This window comes from Aphelocoma coerulescens, chromosome 6 (genome assembly GCF_041296385.1).
Source record: "Aphelocoma coerulescens isolate FSJ_1873_10779 chromosome 6, UR_Acoe_1.0, whole genome shotgun sequence".
Taxonomy (NCBI): Eukaryota; Metazoa; Chordata; class Aves; order Passeriformes; family Corvidae; genus Aphelocoma; species Aphelocoma coerulescens.
This window is the reverse complement of record NC_091020.1, coordinates 16,059,272-16,075,178: the sequence shown is the minus strand read 5'-3', so window position 1 is coordinate 16,075,178 and position 15,907 is coordinate 16,059,272. Positions and strand designations below refer to the sequence as shown.

The window sequence follows — 15,907 nt, the reverse complement described above, 5'->3', positions numbered from 1 at the left end:
AGATATAAAAATATCACATATCTATACAAAACAGTAACTTTTCAATAGCATTAGTTTCTCTCCAGTGGATTATAATAAAAAACTTAAGTTCTTAAGTAACAGCTGTTACACAAAGGTGCCTTTGGCATCTAAATGTATGGCATATAAATGTTTGGACCCTTTTATTTTTGACATAATACAAGTCAAGGAGGTAGCAAAGAATCAAAACTAATCAACACACACTGAGTGAACTTGTAAATGAGGAAAACTAAAAACCAGAAAACATCAGTTAAAATACACTCATCCCATTTTATTCTTTCCCATTCCGTCCTCCACTATTCCAAGCCTGAGACCATGAACCCCTCCCAATGCACCTCAGGTCCCAGCAGCAGCATCCCTTACCATGCCAGTCCTGGTCCAGCACTGCAATTCCAACACACAGAGCTCAGCCCTAACTGGGAGGACGCCCTAATTTTCAAAGGCTGTTTATGAACTGTGATACCACATCAGGTCAGTCATGCCTGTCTGAGAGGCCAGTATCTGACACCACAACAAAAAAGGGAACAGAGCTCAGGCCAAGAAATGCCGGCATATAGGTGAAAAAGCATAAGCCAGACACACAAACGCAAAAAGATGCCCAAAATTATAATGCCTGTATTGTTTAAACAGTTTCTTTTCAGATCTTCTATTGCCGACAAGTCTTCCTGTTTTTATACAACCAAAAGATAACATGCTATAACAGCAGTACACTGCTATCATTAATTTACTGGCACTTGATGATTGAATGGGTAGCAAACAATAACTCCCTAAAACAGTATCAGTAATTTGGCCTTCAGATACAGATGTGACCTTCTGTTCATAAACTGCAGTTTCCAAATACATGAAGCAAGTGAATTTTTTAAGAACTGTGACTAACAGAACCAATAAGGATCTGAATGGTACCTTTTTGCCCAAAAAAAACCCCAAAGAGAAGCCTAATCATCTAGGAGAGGTAGCAACTGCTTTGTAAATACTTTTGTGTTTGTGACCAGCACAGAAACTGCTAACTTATGAGTCACACTCTTGTGGAGCAAGGGTTGAGCACTGGCACAGGCCTGTAACCTCTCCTCAGTTTCTCAACAAGGACAAAGGTTTAGGCAAACCCCACAGCACACAGACTTCTGTCCAAAATGAGCTAACACTGGACTTTATTTAAATTGAACATGATTTGAGAACAAGTTGAAGATGTGCCATTGTGTGACCCATCCAAGTAACAACTAGGTCTACTCTCTGTTACAGCTCTTGAGCATACCACAAAAAAATAGGGAGACAAAAAACCCCCCTGAACTACATTTTTCCTCAGTCCTGTCAAAACTCCGATTTTCAGTGTTTATCTGCAATGCAGACCACATTTCTACCAAATATTTTATCACTCGTGTAATTATCTGAATTTAACACCTTGTTTTTAATGGGATATTTGTAATTGCTTTGTGATCTGACAAGAACCATAGTTATTTACAACACTTCAAAATTATACAAGACATGAGAAACTCATTCTGAATTTGGCCTAGAACCCATTCACATCAGTTTCTACCATCTGTACTGTCCAGTTCCAGGTATTTCAAAGACTAGCAGAAGAAAGTCCTAAAGACAAACTTGCAAAATAGGAATAAGGAAAAACAGTCCTTCTTACTATTCTTTACACTTATGGATACCCTTGAGCTCAAAGAAGCTGTCCAGAAGACCTTAAAAAGTTTGTTTTCATTTGCAGGATTTGTCTATATAACTGACCCATAAATATCAGCTTATTTTTGACCCTACACATTTTTACTCTCAATGATGTACTGTAGCAATACATTCCACACACTAATTCATGTACTGAGTGAAATATATTTCCTTTGGCCAGAACTGCATTTGTTACTCTCATTGTATCACTGACAGTTTCCCTTTCTGATGACAGCAAGGTATCTCTAACTAAACCACTACTTCGAACCAAAAATTGTCAATATCCCTTTCACAAGATCTTTTTTATAGAAGAACAATTTCACAAATAGCAATGACTCTGCAATCACAGTAATTTGTAAAGATGCCGCAATCAGTATGAAAGATACTGACAATGCATGCACTGCACATTCTCTGCCTGAGATTATGTTTCTTAACAGCAGGATTACCTTTTATATGTGCCCCTGCACTAAGGCTTGAAGGGCAGAGCTCAGAGCACCTTCCTCACAGCTCAACACCCAGGCCTAGAAAGAAGAGGACCAGTAATACCATTACCCCAAGGAATGATGATAATACAAAGTTTTCTGAGCATGTCAGCATAACTGTGGTATACCAGAAAGATTCACACCTCCCTTGATGGTTGAACAGCTGTATGAATCAGCCATTCACCGGAGTACTGCTCATTTGAACTTGCCTTTATATGTGATTCCTACCTGCAGAATGTGAAGTTTGAAGCAGCTGGTGTCCTCATGATGCTGGTTTACAGAAATCTGAGGTAGCACGTATAAAAACCAGCCAAACAATACATAAAGATTACTGAGATTACTCAACTAATTGACAGAAAGAAAGAAATACAATGAACAACCCATTTGAGATTACAATACAGTAATTTGGTCTCTTCATCCACCACAAACTGTTCGAGCAGCTGAGTAAAGCACTTCCTTATACTTTTCACTGTCATGAACTGGATCTTCTCTCCTAATCTGGCCAGAACTACTTAGAGCAGCAAAAGCCAAACCCCATCAGTGTGCTGGCTGGCTTCCTCTCCATCATTGAAAACCTGGATAGGAACTGTGTGACCCTCTCCCCCATTAAAGAGCCTCACACAGCCATTAATTAATCTCCTGCAATTAATGGTGTCCCTGAAATAGATTAAATATCTTGCTATCCATCTTCAGATGTACTCTTACCTGATTTCAGCTTTTCTTGTCTTGACAATTGGAAAACATGGATGGATATCTAAGTACGGCTAAAGAGACCTAATATCTCCCTGATGTTAGCCATCAGGGTTCTACTTGGGTAAAATAATCTCTCCATTTATTAGAAGAACAACTCCAGATGATTCAACAGTTTTTAAAATATTAAAGGATGTCTCCGATAGGCCTAATGATGAGATCACCACTAATTCTGAAATGAGAAAAGCTCATGCAACGGTTTCGAGTAATTTGATGCTGGCAATAACCAAGTAGAGATGACATTGTGCTTTTCAGATGTACAGGAAAAGGTCTTTTGGCACTTTAGAGAGAGGTTATGACAAGGAGCGTTCAGTCTGGATGAGCCAGAGACATTCAAAGTGTTCATACAACAAAATGTCAGTGAAACAGCATTTTTCAAGACTTTTGGCATGTTTACCTAATGCGAAGAAGTTAAATATGTTAGGTACTCACTGACCTCCTCCTTGTCAACACAGACTGTAAGTGAAGATGGTCCCACTTGCCTGACTCTCCCTCTCTGATGCAGCACAGACACTACATCTGCTGCTACCCCTTTCACTGCACACATCCTTCCAGTGAATCTGTGACACAATTCAGAGACACCTACTTAAGGAACCAGCATTTTATCAAGTCTTGTGAAAAAAACAAACAACGATACAAGATCTACCCACAAACACTGAAAGGACAAAGACCTGTTGTGGAGATAAGCTACTGCTCTCCTGTTTCTCTCTTTCCATAATGGGAAACTCAGTTTAACTATTTTCAGAGTAATTTGTGCTCTACTGAATTCACCTGTGTTCACCTTTCCCTAAAATAGTACCAACAAATAAATAAAAATACTTCCTTGCAAATAAAGGAGTCAAGGAGCAGGGTTATAGTAGATACCACAGGCACCTTCTACCGATGTACGTTATGCAGATGAAATAAATGGCAAGAGCACTTCATAAAAGTCCTTAAGCAAATGCCATTTTTCATTTGATCCCAAATAATTACTTCTAGCATAGACAAACTACCTAGAGCTTCAAAACAGCTGAATTCAACATTGGGTGCAAAATGAAAAGGTCAATCACAAACCAAGATCTCCTTTCAAAAACATTTTAGAAAGGACTTTTCTGCATTTATTTTCTCTCTTTTGCCTAAGTTTCTCTTCCAATCCTCAACACCTTGCACAGTAAGTTTGTCCTTTAATATAGAAAAATGTAGGCAGTGACTTTTTCATTTTGAGTGCTGCTGAAGAAGTAGAAGAAGGTGATTGACTTGCGGTTTGTTTTTTCAAATCCATCAGCAAAGTCTGCAACTGTCTCCTGACCCAACTTTCTGCTCTGGGAGATCTAATGCCCACTCCACCACCAGCCCTCCCTCTAGCCCTAAGGGCAGGTGGCTCACAACCAGCCCTGCACAGCCTCAGAAATGAAGCCCACACCAGACACAGGTCAGCAGGCAGTAACACCAGCATTTACTGCATCCTATACTTCTTGTTCAATCTGTATGCTGACTACTCCAAATAAAGAATTTCAACAAAGTTACCAAAGAGGCACACACCACAAAATTTGCATGCAGGTTGTCAGCAGCAGCGTTACAACAAGCTGGCCTTGTAACAGCACAGAGGTGAAGCTTTTTTTTTTTTTTAACATAGTGATCAACTTACTGTTAACTTCTTTAGTCTATTCAGTGTGAAGACGTGGATTTTAACTAGGTAATATGGAAAAATAGGTCTGCTTTAGTTATAGTACCTAGAACCACTGACCACACAGATATTTTTGTTCAGAACTGCTCAAGAATAAAGTACCAGACCACAGGACTGCTCAGCTACATCATCAACTGCAAAACAAATAGGACTAATGCAACAAAAGATACTCAAGTCTACAGAAAACACAGCAACTCCACTAAGAGCGTCCAGATTTAAATATCTACACACATTAATTACAAAGGAAGCAATTCTCCTGGAAAATAATGTTGAATTCTTTATGTAGAAAACAATAATAAAGTAATAGTCTTTTCCCCTCTAAAGGAAACTTTAAACAGTGTAACTAGTGAAATTACTCTCTGATAATATGCCACTGGGATGAAACGGGAGCCATACCTCTCTATTGCTTCACTCTTGAGTCTAAAAAGATTTCCTCTCATTCACTCACAATAACTTGTCTTATCTACAGACTTTGCATATTAGTTATTATGTTAGAATATATTTCGGAGCTGCACACTTCTTCACAGGCGACACAAATGCAAGGTGCTCAATGATTTGGGCTGCTAGGAAACGGAGACGAATTAGGAGAGGGATCCAACCATCACTTATCCTTCCATCTGTGGGATCTGCTCTCCCACAGTGGATTCTTGCCTGTCACCTTGCTCTGAGTTCCATGACCTAAAAAAACCATCTGTGCCACTGCATGTTATTCTTGCAGGCTTTTTTTTCCCTATAGAATCAGGATAGAAAAAGAGGCTGGCTTGATAAGGTAAAAGAAAATACCCCATCTGGACAAGATGACTGCAAAAGGAAATTGCTGACTCATAGCTCTATATTAAGCGCTTCACAGAATCGCCCACCCTCAACTTCTCCACTTCCTTTTCCCCTAAAAGTGTTCACTTTATTTTTCTCCCCACACTCTAGCAAACCCTCACTACCATTTAGACCAAAACACTGATGCTGTTGTCACAGAAGAGAAGACCAAAGGACAAAATACAGGAAGTAATTCAAGGTACAACTTTTTTTTCCAACTCATTATTTCCCAAAGGCAGGGAAAAAAGTCTGAGCAAGCTCAGCTCCCAAGACAGAGTATTTTAAAGCTGCAAACTGCACATAGCACTCTTAAGCACCAGCAAGAAGTAATACATAAACAATGCTTACTCACACTGTTGGTTTCCAAAAGGTCAATTAATACCAGGAGATAGAAAGTAATCCTCAATCTGTAGCATGCTTTCTTCCTTACAGTAATCACAATAAAGCACGTATAGATGGTAGAATTAAAACAACAACTTCTGAAAAATTCAATTTTTCCACTGTATTTTTATGATTCATGCATGCTAGAACTTGTTTTATATAAGAAGGACATATCAAAGTTGCTCAAACAAAACTCATTCTGATATGTTCTATGTTATGAGTGTTTGTCCTCACAACCTTCTGAATGTGGTGGTGTACATCCATACACATGCCTCCATGTACGTCTCTTCTCCAACTGTGTCTACAGTTCCAATGTTAAAGCAAAATCTTAAATGACAGACTCCACTACACAAGCATCCCACTGGTATCACATGGGCTGAGCAATCATCTGATAAGCCACAGGGGCATCTTGGGCTAGCTATAAGTTATAGCAACTATAGGTGGTTGTTCTCAGGATGGAAGAACTACAGAACTGAAGCAGCATTGCCAAAAGGTTTTAGGTATTTTCTGACAGCCAGGTCTTCAGATTCAGAGACCTAGAATCCACCCAAGGCACAGGAAGATGCTACAAAGCTTTATATCTGCTTCTTGCTATCTGTAGCTTAGCTATTTCATCTTCCTTTCTCCTCCAAAACCCGTCCTTCCCATCTAACCTTCTCATGTTCCTCATGCCATGCTTGCCCGTCCTTGCTGGTCATCTGTCAATTCCCTGTCTAACGTTTCTCTTTTGGCAACACAAGCTGACAGATGCAGTACCCACCTGACGCAGTATTTTCCATTTCATTAGCACCCAAAAACCTACTAGCACCTCAGCACACCCACCATTTCTATGAACCCCAGTTCATAAAAATCCATTTCTATGAACGCCAGTTCCTCAAATCAGACTGAGATTAGCTCAGTTGGTTGGAACATGGTGCTAAGAACAAGGCTGTGATCCCCTTACGGGCCATTCACTTAAGAGCTGGATGTGATGATGCTTGTGGGTCTCTTCCAACTCAGTATTTTGTGGTTCTGCAATCTTTTTTCAACAGCCATAGTTCCCACAGCCTAGAAGCTTCAGCTTCCATCTCCTTTAACCATCAGTCTGTAGCTGGCCTGCTCCAGTTCATAACACTGGGATGTCCCAGCACAGGAGTTCCCTCCTCTCCCCTCTAAACAGAAACTGCAGAGTGCAGCCTACAGGACAGCTTCTCAGTTCTGGTACAGCTCCAGTGCTGACCATATCCAACAGGAATGGATCAGCAATCCAGGGGAGACCCAGGCTCACACATGTCCCGTGGTGCTGGCATCTTCAGCATTTCTAACCAGCCCTACAAAGTCTTTAGCATGCTAAAGACATAGCTATTCCCTTGACATTGTATCTCTCAGTTAATTCTCATGGGAGCACAAAAGAGCATTCTAGGTGCAATGCCAGTATCAGTAACCACATATTACATATACTTTGCATATATACTTCCATTCTTTTTGATAGTCAAAACCACATTAATGGATATTCATGTTCATTATAGTTTATGTTCACAATCTATATTAAAAAATGACCCCAGCCTCCACACCAAGATACTCTATGGCAAAGACAAACCTGCTACACTGCTCAGTTAAGTTACCAGTTCTTATCTACCGACTAAAAAAAAAAAGACTACTTTTTCCCTGGAAAGGGAATTAAGGAATGGTGGTAAAGACTAAAACTACAGTAAAGAAATGCTGCAAACATTGCATGTACTAGCCCCCCAAAAAGACTCCATGCTTCCACCATCTTTTGATAAAAATTTATGTGACAAAGGGCTGAAGCTGACTCCCTCTATTTACAAATATTTTAAATACTGTCACCTTTTGCTGAAAAGTAAGATGGAAGTTTCCCAAGGCAAAAGTAATGTGTGTTATAAACTTTGAAAGCACACAGTGCAGTTTAATAAATGTTTATCATTATTTACTTGCTGGAAAGAAAAAATAAAATGAAGCAAAGTACAAAAGCCAAAGAGAATCCAATTTTCTCTTTGCAATTTGCATACCTGTGTTGGGAGAGTCTTTTGATAAAGCCAGTGGCCAGCCAGCACAAATTATTTAATTGTGATGAGCAACGTGATGTGGTGTGATAACAGCTCAGAAGGCTGGGAAATAGCACTTGGTGAAAATCAATAGAAGCTGTTAAGAGCGAAATCTTCACAGATATACAGACATCACAGATCTCTCTATGCAATGAACTTTCCTGAGATACAGCTTCTCTTTAGAAGAAGTAAGCCCCACTGTGCAAAGCACAGCCCGTGTAAAGTCACAAAACAAACAGCTCTTCTACCCAGAAATAAAATGCTTTAGAAAATGTAGCTTTTTACTGGAACTGACTTTTGGGTCTCCTTCTGAAAGCTGACATCTTTCTCCAAAGCAACACAGCGGAACATCCGATATCTGTAAACTACTTTAGATTTCATAGCAACAGAATAAAACATTACACTTGACTCTTTAAACAGTGCAATCAGGAAGCACTTGTACAGAAATTGCCACGTCAGATATCACAACTGGGTAGCAATTGGTTTGTAATCTCTGGCACGGGGCCTCTTCCAGTCCCAGAAATATCATTCAGAAGAATAGCAGCCGGCACGCAAAGATCGGAAATGTCAATATTGATTAAAATTACATTCCAATGTTAAAATTTTAAAGCCTTTTGAAATTTTCAGACTGCTGGACCTTGGGGAGAAAAAAGCAAACCAGGCTTTCCAAAAAGGTTTCTGATCTCCTGGAAAATACAAATTGGTAATGCTGTAAAAGCCAACATTGCAGCAAGAATGAAGTCTGCCTATTGCAGGTGCTCTCAACCTCACCACACACAGCTCCCCCCCTCTTCTTACAAACCATCTGAGTGCAAATGCTCAGGAAGAACAGCGCTTACCTCGAATTCTTAACAGCGTGACACACTTCACTGGAGTTAGAAGCAGAGGAATATGGCAGAGGTAATCTTATGACTGCCTGGCTCTTGGAAGGGCCAGGGGGCTGTGATGAATGTATTTATTGCTGTAATCTTGAGCCAAATGCCTAAGGGTGACTGCTATTTCAAATCCTCTAAAGCCTTTGAAAACAGATAATCCATTGTTTAAAGATTTTAACTAAAAAAGACCAAGGTTGCAAAGCCTCAGGCAGAAAGACCAATGAAACACTAGACAGGAGAACACTTTGCATTAGTTTGCTGCCCACATACTGCTGTGCTTTGCACACTGTACAAGAAACAGCAGCAACTGGACCTTTATATTAAGAATGAGCTTTTAGTGAAGAAGGAAAAGAAAGGGGATTCCTCTGTCTTATAGCTACCTGCTCCCAGATGCATTATACAGCAAAGGTTTTAAGCCCTACCAGTGATTAGTTATGCCCAATATGAGCTACATTAAATGGGCACAGAATTTTTAAAGCACTTGGCACTGCCAATGAGACCCCTTTAATAAAAGGCCGCAAGCTGAACACTGAATATTGTAGCACTCAAAAAAGTCAGTAGTCATGTACGGCCTCTGCAGCTAGTACATTTGAAGCATAACTATGCTGTGCTAGCAGTGTAATGGCAATGCTGAGCTCGTGCAAGAAGCTTGCCAAGCCAAAAAAACGCATTGTATGACTTGCTCCCCAGGAGAGAGACAGCATACCTGAGCAACTGTAACAGAGGAAAAAGTATTGCAACTCACTGCTCTCAAGTACTGCTTCCTAGAATTTGTAATTTCCAAACCCAACAAAAATTAACCAACACTTATAAGAATTTTTCTGTGACACTTTCTCATCACTGTTTAAGATGATCTTGAGTGACAGTGATAGGACAAATAATCTTCTGCACCAGTATTACCAACACAAAGCTAGATGCAGATCAGTATTAGTCAAAACCCATTTCTACTTTCTTTCCTTGTACTCCACACTGATTTCTGCAGTCTCAGTGAAGCCAGCCTTACAAGCAGAAAAAAGGGATAAGAAGTCTCCTCACATTCACAGGATGGATTTCACTGCAGTAGCCAGCTTGTTCCCATAACTTTACATGAAAAAAGAATCCCACCCTAACATTTCTTCCTGCATCTCCTTCCTTTTCCTTCAAGACAGATGGAAGCAAGCTAGATAAGATTTTCTAAAGAAGTATTACCTAAGGATAATTAGGAAATTTAAATTTTAGGATTTGAGTATTATATCCTAATGTCTGTGCATACAAGGTCATTCCCATTTCATTTGACTGAAAGCTCCCTCTTGTTTTTCTGGCTATCATGAAAGTCCTGGCATTTGTGCTTGCAAGCCTTGCAACCACCTCCCCAGCTCTGTCAGCAGTTTCATAGCTACACTGAAGACACCCGTGGTAAAAGGTCATGACTGCAAATGAGGATGGAACTCCACACAGCCCCAGGAAAAGTTACCATATCCCAACAGAGAGCTGGTATTAGAGACTGTAACACCAGCGTGAAAGAGTTGCGAAGACAGGACAAAACGAGCAGCTCTCTCAACACCCATTTTCAGATTTGGTGTTATCAGTCCCATCATGGTAGATCATACAGAGGGTTTCTAAATCACTAAGCCACGAAGTGCAAACAATATCTGTATCCTGACTGAATGCTTTCTCCAGATAAAGCCTAATGACAGGGAAAACCAGAATCTTGCATTTGTGGTTTACACCCTAGAGCTGTGTGAAGACATGTTTGGCTGTATTTTTATTCTTTAAGTTGTCTCACTTTTAAAAGTACTCAGTATACTTTAAGACCAAAGCATTTACAGACATACCTTTCAAGAACAGCCCTGCTTCCAGTGCAGACACTGTGTCAATTCCCACTGCCTTGTCTCCCTTGTCTCACTGCCTGCAGCTGATCTTCACCCTTGCACAGGATGCATTTCAGGAAGATGTAATTGCAGGAAGGGGAAAGGGCCTGAGCACTCCCAACAATTTCAGTCCTCAAAGATCTGTCCAGAATAGTATCATGGGACAGACTGTCTGTGCAAGGGTGCTAGGAATAATTGTTAAGGAAAACACAGAAACATTGCTTTTGTTTGGTTGGTTTTTTCTTTGTTTGTTTGTTGTTTTTTTTTTAACAAGGTATGAAAAAAAAAACAAGCCCAAGAACCATTCCATAGAAACATAACTAGTTTTCTGACATGACATGTCACGTCTTTCTGGTAAATTGCACAGGACCATAAAGATAATGCAGCACTGCTCATCAGAGAAGCTTGGAAGTCTTGGAGCAGACGTAAAAAAAATAAAGTGCAGAACCTGTGACCCCAGGGCTGGTCTGCACCTTGGTCAAAATAACTACTTCACTCTTCCCCTGCACCCATTTTCCTCAGGAACTGCTACTGCTATTACTTCTTCAATCCTTCCCCTTAGAAGAAATAAGCGATATAAAAATTAATCCAGTGTCAATTGGAAGTGGAAAAGAACAGGCAGCCATGAAGGACTGCAGTCACTGGCTCTCCGTCTGCTGAGCATGCAGCTTGGCTCTTATCATGCTGCTTGTTTCCAGTATTGTTTCAGAGTTTCTCATGACCACTGTTAGTTAAGGCTAACCTAGATTTAAAAACTTTGCAGGACTGATGCAGAGAGAAGTAGCATGAGACTCCTCTTCAGCTTACACCTGTACTTAGATTACCATCTGGCATGTCTTTAGGTGGTCACTCCTCTCCTCCAAAGACAGCTGCCCTGGCATGCCATCAATTCATCCTATCCTCAAGACACTATTGTATGTGCCAATACAAGAGCAATACAGTATTTGAGCCTGACTGGGTTTCTTACTGATAAGATTTTTCCCTTCTGAAGAACAGTAACATAGCAAGAAAGGAGGTTTGTTTTGTTCTGTTATTTTAATTTCCACATCAGTTTCCTGATCCTCCTTGCTGAGTTCTTGTGCCAATACTGAGAACAGCCACTATAGGATTGGATTGCTTTCCTCAGTTGTAGTATCAGTTTAAATACAAACCAAGAGGAGTATGTTCAAAGAGCATCTTCACCCTGTTTTCATTCAGCAATAGGAAAATGCTAGGACTAACATAAAAATAATTATACCATAGCTCTACAACATGCAGGAGAGTTAACAACCTCAGAGGAACATTATGTTCAACACCAACTGCAATTATGACAATCCCTGAACACCAGTTTGCTCTTAACCTGCCCACATACACAACTCAAGACCAAAAAGAACTTTCAAGCTCTGCCTGCTACCACAGGCACTGAAGCATCACGTATGGTTAGTGAGGAATTTGTATTTGTAAGTAATGCAATAAGGAAAGGCAAACATCAATATTTTGTTTGAGGCAAAGCAAGCTTTCCTGCAGAAAGCTTTGTGTTTGTATGTTTACGTGGACTTGGGCCATGGAAACACACCCTGTTCCACGCACAGTTACAGGATACTAAACTAAAGATGCGAACACATGATAACAGCACGTTTTCACAGTAGCCTTCACTCAGGAAAGTAGGCTTATTCACATCATGCTTTGATACAAGTGACCAGACTAGAAAAAGGAACATGAAGGAAGGATATAGATGGAAGTCTCCAGACAAAATTAAATCAGGAGACAGTGACAGATCTCTGTTTATAAGGAAGATGATTATGACTCAGCCATAAGTAAAGCACATGCATTTTGAGCTTCACTATCACTGAGTGAATCCAGAACATTTAATTAAAAATAAAAACAATGAAATTACAAGTAACAAATTAAATACATTATTTGTAACCAAAATGGGGGACAGCAGAAAGCTTGATGTTTCAGAGGTGTTCTGGACAATAGATCAGAAATGGAGACTAGCAATTTATGCCAGGCTTCAATGCTGAAATGAATCTGCCTCTTCACAGCTGCTGGATTGGGCCAGGATCCCACTTTATTCCACTGAAAAAGCAGGTTTAACACTGTGATAGCTCACATCGTTCTCCTGGAAGTGGATTCACACAGCTGATGAAACAGGGAGCTGCAGCTGTCCTCACGCACAGACACCCTGTGTTGATCGATGCAATGTCTACACTAGTTTCTGTCTGCTCTTTTTAATACCTCTGCAGCCTTCAATAACTGGAAGGACAAGCAGTTTTCCAACAGTTAGGTGATGATGATTTCAGTTCTGTAGTTCCATTGCTGAGACAAAGGATGCCACTTCAAAGACATCTCTATACTTGAAACAGACCTACACAGGTGATGTCCAGAAAAGAAACACAAACAAGACATGGGTGATGACAGATTCAAGAGGATGACATTTTAAGGGGTCAGGCAAAACACCAAACTTTTCTCCATTGAAAATTTCTGCTTTTTATTAGATTGCACAAGAGTTCCCAGTCTTGCTGTGCTCCTTGTTCATCTTGGGCTGTTAAATATTAAGAGGTATTCAACTTGCTGTGAAATTACATTATTCATCTCAATCATGCAATGTGCCACTGGTGTTGGGCCACTCCAAACCTGACCTCACCATTTGTTCAAAGTTAAGCTTCCAGCAGTGCAAAACCTAGACTGTGCAGGAGAGAAGCCTGTCTCTTTAAAGAAAAAAAATCATAGTCCAGTACCTGACATTTTGACATTCTCCTTGCTTACAGAGTCAACTACAATCTCTACAGCTAGGTTTTGGATGGAACAAAGACTCACCCATGACTTGGTCTGACTTCTCTGGGACAGGCATGGCTGTCCGGGACCACAGTAAGGTCCTGGTTAGCACTTCCAATGGAACCCTGGCCGTTGAACAACTTAATCACAGAGGCAAGGGCAAAGACAATTGACAGTTGCAGAACAAGCCACAACAGTCAGCACTTGCAAAAGCTTTCAGACTGAAGTGTGAATGGCACAGAATCCCTACCTGAGCATTAGCTTAAGAAGAAAAATGTACAGAAAAAACGTTCTAAATATAGGAAAGGTAGTTAAGATCAGAAGAGACAAATTTACATAAGTAATAGTGAAGATATTAAAAATGCTACACTGAAAAGCAGTCCAGGATTAGGAGCAAGTTAGTTGTTACTCTGGAAGGTGTTCAACTTACCTTCTGCTCAGATCCTTATCCCTCTGACATTCTCTACATCTGGAGTGACATTCTCAGTTTTTAATATATTCAGTGGAAAAACAAAAAAGAACTTCCAGCAGGTGATTCACCTCAACAAATGTGGCCACCTCCTTTAGGGTAGATTTAGAAAAGAATAGTGTCCTAACATAGCCTTAATATAAAGGGAACTTTACAGTGCCTGGCTCAGATGTGGACACTTCAGCTGTATTTACATATTATATCTTCACATGTAATCAGATGAGTCCAACTCTCATCATCCAAGAGAAGCCAGAACTGACTGTTTTAAAAGCCCTTTATGATACAAAATTTTCCATTCACTCTAAAGTACCGGTAAGGGCTAGAGAGCTAATGCAAAGTCATTCAGTAAGAGGTTCTTAAAACAAAAATAGACATTTGTAAATGTTCTGTGGTTCTTCTAACCTTTCTGAAGTAAATCTCAAGCTTCTCCGCTTTTCTAAATTGAGCTCTACTACTCACAATGTAGCACAGCTAAGGCCTATCATTCCACTTTGTCATTCCAAATGTTTCCTTTGAGGAATTAATACCAAAGTGATTGAAAATGTAAGAGTTAAGATCTGTTGAAGAGCTCTAAAAACCCACATGCAAGCTCTGATTTTACTTCAGAAGTATTGCCAAGCAAATTAGCATTAATTAGAGACAAGCTTAAAGACCAATAAAATATTAGGCTAATGGAATCATCTGGAACCGTAAAACTAAACATGATCAAAGGAAAACAAGTTGCTCTGTCACATATCTAATGGACCTGACACAGGAGCCTCCCAACACAAACCACTCAAAGGAGTGTAATATTCTTGGAGAGTTCCTAAAACAGAATTGAAGGATGTAGGAGACTGAAGAAACAAAGAGAAGAGAAAGGGCAGGGTGCTGGGGTTGTATGCTTTCAAAGAGACGGACCAGATGGCAGACCAGAACTGCAAAAAGAGATTAAGAAGGGATAAAATTGTCATTTTGCTGTCCCTCTTTCCTCCTTCCCTCTTTACATCAGTTATGCCAACCCAGCTCCCAATCCAACAACTGAATACATAGAAAAAATATACGTCAATAAATAAAAGCAGCAGAGACCCCTGGCTCTGGAGAGGGCCACAACTTGTTGGTGTGCCATCTGAAACATGCAGCTTTATGACCTACTCTCTCCCCCATTGTAGAAACCCTCCCTGAGGAGGCAATCTGCTCTAGGCAAGCCTCCTCTTGTGAGTTACTGTACTGGGATGGGAAGGTAGGAGAGGAGGGGACAGACTCTGCTGTCTCTTCCTTTACAGAGAATGTCCTAGACAATCTTTTCTACTAATGAAGATATTTCTAAAGGGAAAAAAAAAAAATCAGAATAATGCACTGCAGCGTTGAGAGAAAACATATCAGGTTAGTACAGCACAACTGCAGCCCACCAAACTCTAGATCACACTCCCTCATTTCCATTCCACACTCAAAACACGTAACAAAATGCTGTAGATGTTAAAGTGCAGCGTGAGACACCCAGAGCACAGGGACCAGCACTAGGACCTGCACAAGCCCTGTACACTGAGCAAAGGACAAAATGTATCTCTCCTTTTTCAACCTCCTTTGATTCTGGGGAAAACATATGAATGTTGGTATCTGATCGCTGTTACTTTCAATGCATAACTTCATAATTTGTATTTAATGACAAATATTAAATTCACTTAATGGAAAGGAAGAGGGCACTATTACAGGCTAAGTTAAGGTGGTAACATTTCAGCCTGAGAGGAGCTGCAAGCACTGTTGATACTCCATGTCTGCAACCCCAGCAGGAAGAACAGCTGCGGTTAAACACAGCTACAAACACATTTGGAAGAGACAGGTATTTCCAAACATCTTCTTGGTGTTGCTAGTACATAAGCAAGTGCTGCATGAAGCTATCCTTTCTTATTTTGCTTGACAAATTTAAAAGCAGGCTGAGTCTGGAGAGAGAGGGAGAGCATGTGCCCATCCCTCTCCTTGTTTGAAGAGTTTGGGCAGCTTTAAAAAACAAGCAAACAGCAAATCCCACTTCTGTGAAAACAGATCTTGTGACACTGCCCAGCGTAAGCCACAAATATTTTGAGAAGGTCCGAACTGCCCTTACAGTCTTATAAAAAACCTCACATTCATTGCTAAATCAGCTTACTAAATATATTA

At 40.3% G+C, this 15,907-nt stretch overlaps 1 protein-coding gene across 12 annotated transcripts in view; it reads right to left on the bottom strand.

The window, feature by feature from the left end:
- Window positions 1-15,907, bottom strand: part of NDST2 (N-deacetylase and N-sulfotransferase 2) — a 138,730-nt gene that overhangs the window by 114,650 nt on the left and 8,173 nt on the right. Inside the window, exon 1 of one of the 12 annotated variants that reach the window (XM_069019368.1) lies at window positions 10,510-10,662. The exons of the other annotated variants lie outside the window; for them this stretch is intronic. The gene's annotated coding sequence lies outside the window, so the exon portion shown is untranslated. Of the gene's footprint in view, window positions 1-10,509; window positions 10,663-15,907 lie in introns of those variants that run through there. 12 annotated transcript variants of the gene reach the window in all.